This window comes from Erpetoichthys calabaricus, chromosome 3, assembly GCF_900747795.2.
Source record: "Erpetoichthys calabaricus chromosome 3, fErpCal1.3, whole genome shotgun sequence".
Lineage (NCBI taxonomy): Eukaryota > Metazoa > Chordata > Cladistia > Polypteriformes > Polypteridae > Erpetoichthys > Erpetoichthys calabaricus.
Window position 1 is genome coordinate 156,981,293 of NC_041396.2, and position 5,042 is coordinate 156,986,334.

The window sequence follows — 5,042 nt, forward strand, 5'->3', positions numbered from 1 at the left end:
GTTTTAAAGGATTGCTGTTTTAACTCTTTTAGGGCTATTTTTTTTCCTTTTTGTCACAATATATTCTCATCACTCATATAAGCTGAAAGGCACTTTCTGGGAATAAACAGCTTGAAGTAGTCAAGTGTCTGGTAATCCGTAGTGTCCACTAGCATGCTGTGTCATTTGATGAAATCCAGTTGCCAGCTTGCCTCCTACAGACTTTATCTGTGTAGTCCTCCCAAGGTGAACATTGCCATAGACGCATCAGCTACATGATGTTGTTCAGCACTATGATCAGCTGGGGACTGACCAGCTGATGCAGGTACCTGTCTTTCATTTTTTAAGTCAGAGTCTGAATCAACAATAATGTGTAAAATAAATAAATAATATGCACAGAGTATTTTGCTTTGCACATTAGCTTTGCTCTCTTGCTCAATGTCGATGCCATTCTAGACATTGTTTACTCTATGCTGCTCACACACACACGCAGGGATTCAACCTTAAGTCAACAAGTTTCACAGTCCTCCTAGCTAAGAGGGTCTACTTATATTGTAATGGTGAGTTTTGTCGACATTTAAACTTTTTTTATACCCTCTGCCCATGAATTGACTTTAGTTGACATCTACCCTCAACCCCTTGTGTTGACAAAAGTCGATGTCTCCCTAAAAGAGTTAAACTCATGGAATTAAAAGAGAAGTGAATAGATCTAAGGCAAGACCACATTTGATTTGAATAAATACCAGCAGACAGATGGTTTCCTGGAGGTCTGAATGCTGAATCAAAAAACAGTGTTTGTTAGAGCCCACTCTCTCAGCTTTGACAAGTAAAAGTGACAGCTTTCATTTTCAGAGCTTATTTCATTTTGCACACAGTGTCACTGAAATAAATAACCAAATAAATAAATAACTACATAAAGAAATAAGCAACAAACAGTATATTTAGCAACACATTTAAAACATTAATATTCAAGTTGCATATTATTTGTTGTCGCATTTCACAGTACATTTACTTATTTTATTTTGTCTGAAATATTTCTCCATTGTATTGGAGTGTTCTAAAAGTAATTTAGAAGTAAATTCTGCAAAATGCTTGCTTATTTCAACTTTACTCCAAATGGATGGTATAGTGGTGAAAGCATTACCTTTATGCAACCTAAGAACTAGTAACTTGCCAGTCAAGTTTGTGCTTGGCATGTGTGGGGTGAACTGCAAAGTTCTCTCCTCAAACTAGAAATCAAAAGTTCATATTTGGTATCAGTCATGTAGGGGTAAATGCCCTCCAGTGCAGTAAATTGAGACCCCAGATCAGTAATCTTTTGTCTATGAGAGTGTGTAAGGCTGAAGGCATAATTAAAAGAAAAATCATAAATTGCCACTTTGATTGTCATTCAGACCAAAGCAGGATCTTTTACTTCAGAACTGATTTTTATAGACTCTTTAAAAACAAAAATAATATCTAGTTTATTATGGGATCGAAAAGCAGTGATGAATTAACCTGCCAGCGAACTGCATATGGTAGTAATAATGATAAATAAAGAATGACTGAAATACAAAAAATATATTCTAGCCTTTGTGAGAGGATACATTACAGGAAGACAGCGACTCCACTCTTTCTGGATGGGATGCAAGATGAAGCAAATGCTTGATTATGCTTATTTCCAAGCCACTGCACATCTTTACATAACTGCAAAGTTTCAAGTAAAAAAGAAAGTGAAGAAGCTTTGGTAATATTAGTGAAGCATCAGAAAATGAAGGAGAAGGGAGAATGAATGAGGAACATAAAAGTGTAGACACACAATGAAATTTTGCTGTACATCCACATGGGTCCTGTCCACAAGGCTTATCTCCACATGTCACAACAACCCAAAAAACAAATTTTACTTTTCATTAAATATACAACTTAGAGCAATTTTGTTATAATAAAATAATCTATTCCAAAGGTCAAACCAATGATCTGAAGAGAAACCAGGAGCTGGAGAACTGGTTTATGGTGTACCATGTATTTAGATTCTTTATGTTTGGGTACTTAAATTTACTGATTTCAGGTGACTCAAAATCATTAGAGTTGTTGTTCTAATTTAAACATCCTTCTGAAATGTATTTGTTAAGGTAGCATTTTTGGTTTACTTTAGCTGTAAAGTATTTTTAAGTAACATGAAATCAGTAAATTTAAGTGATTCATGTATAGAGTCCAACTATGGCTCTGTTTTGTGCCTGTTTATCGCAGGTAAGGTCAATGAACAGAGACAAGAAACTACAATCATGGACTGCACTTAGTTGAAAAACTTCTGAACTGTGCCAAATAAGCATAAGCTTGTTCTGCCAAAGCGTAGCTTTCAGGCTAATGTCACAACCAATAGTATAAAGAATCAGTTGCATCTTATCCATGCTTTGTGCACTTTAAAAAATATTGCACTTTTGGACAGCAATAAAAATGAGTAACATCTGGCATAACAGATGGAGTGCTTGCTAAAACACTGCTATGGTCTCATGGGACTTTGGAGAGACAATATGGACAATAAGGATTAAGGCTGAATTATGCTACTTTAAAGTGTCCTCTTTTTCTCTTCGCCTTTAAAAGACATATTTATTGATGTTTGTTCCTGACCAATAGTTAAACACAATGAGTAAATAAAGAACCCTTCAAGTTCTTTTGAAAATTCTTTTTGCCCAATCCTAATTAGTGCAGGAACAGGACATTGTTTAGAACACCATATTATAAGCTGAATAGTGTTTCTATAAGTACAGTTCAGCTTTCTCTAATATGCAACATTAAAATAAATAGGGAAGATAATAAGCCCCCTAAACTGTTCTTAGCAGCTCACCAGGTGTCACAGTAGTAGCACTACTGCCTCATAGTAAAGGATATCACAGGTTTATGTCACTTTGTGGTAGCAGTCTGAGTATTGAGAAAAGTGCTATATCAAAGTAATGAATTATTATTATTATTATTATTATAAATGCAATTAAAGATAGACAATGATAGACAAATCTATAGTGCCTTAATAGACTTATTTAAAGCAACAGCGGCAGCCCATTGTCACACATCATGTACAATTTTCTCTTTCTTGTATTTTTTTATGCTATGGAGTGACCAACCAACTTTCAACCATAATTTATGACAATGGCTAAACATTATTTGAACTGACTCTATAGAACTTTGAACTTTTATTTAATAAATCTCTTGCATACCAAGCCAGCACAAATTTAGAATTTCACCCTTAAGGAAAGTTAATTCAATTGTTTGTCTCATTTTCAGTCAGAAACAAAAAATCACCTTACTGTTCATTTCTAGTCAAGCTGTTGCCTTTTGTCTAACCAGCACTGAACACATATTGAACTGCAGATCAGAAAAGAGATACTAACTTTAGTGCACCTGGGGGATGACCGAACATCACGGCAACTTCCTTGCAGGCCTCCAGGAGGTCAGCTATGGTGGCAGCACTCATTTATGTATTAAGATTCTGCACACTTCCATCCGCAGCTGAAAATCTGAGTAGTTTGAAAGGTGTACACTGAAGCATAGTTTTTTGCAGCTAACGGAAAGCTACTGGAGTGAAACCATTCGAGGTGGGAAACTGGCTTCAGTTGGAATTCATCATGGAACTTAGGAAAAACTTGTTCATATTAGGGAGCTTTTTATTCATGGTGACCAGGCACCATCCATTTATTTTCAAAATCTGGTTATTTAATTACAAAGTCATGGGGAACTGGAACCAATCCTGAAAGCATGGAGGGAAAGGCAAATGTAAAGCCTGTTAGGGATGGTATTTTCTAACATCTGTACATGCAGCTTACCTGCTTGTTTCTTCATCACTTTATTGATTAAACATGTTTTAGCATTTAATCTGTTTTGACCCCCGAGGATTATGGTGGCAACGTGTTAACATAGACATACCATGCCAGCCCTTCCTCCACAATAGTCCCAGATGCTTCCAGGATATTTAACAGGTATAATTACTCCTGCTAGTTGTTTATCTGCCCCTTGGCCACCACGCCGCACCCCCCAGAGCCCCCCGTGGACAGTCCCTGGTACAGTACATGTGGGAAACTGACATTATAACTTCATGCCCACACCATCTCAACTGGTTCTTCTCTTTGTATAGAAAAGGCCAGATGTCCTCCCGTATTGCCATATCCCTTACTCTAACATGTAGAGTGATCATACATGTGCATGTACTTCATTTTTTTGGTTACTATGCAGATTTCTGCATATAGCTGATGATGGGGATGTTGACTGGTTGGTAAATAAAAATCCACTCCTGGACTCAAGTCTGGGTATGATGTCCTAGAAAAAACTATATACAGTTGAAATGTGTGCTCACCACCCTAAGGGGCAATGCCTTTTGGGTGATCTGCAATAGGGTGGCAGCATACTAGACATTGACAGTGAAAACTGAGTGTATTCAGAGATGTGCAGTCTTTGCAAAATCTTTTAAAATAACTTCAAATGAAGTTTGTTTGAAGGCACTCTTTGATAAGGATAACCAAACACACATCTCCAGAATGTTAAATGGAGCTGTATCATGTGGGGGAATCAACATAAAGAACAGAGATGGACACATTGTAACTTGAATGTGGATTTACCTTTATTAAAGGATACGTTTGGTGTTAGTTCTTCATAAATATCAAACAGTGGTTCCACATACGCTGAACGATTCTAACTTAGAACATTCCAGAGTTTGAACGCTAAATTCGACAGAAATATAACTTGGAGTTCAAATGATGCTTGTACTTTCGAACTGAGCACGCAGTGGAAAAAAATGCAGCAACTGATAGCGTTTACCCAGTGAGTATAAACATCATCTGTTGTGTACAGTCTTAGTACGCCAGCTGTTGTTGACATACAGTCATAATCTCCCTCTTTTGTCTTACTGGAGTCTACAGTCCTGTCTTGTCAGTGTACTTTGTGGCCTACAAACTCAATATCCGGAATGAGTGAATGAAGCCAGGTCTCTGTAATTAGCAGAATGCAACTTTCCCTAACAATCTTATTCGCTGCAACCTGTAGCTTCAACTCATCTATCTTATTTGCAAAGGATCTTGCGTTGGTGAGTAAAA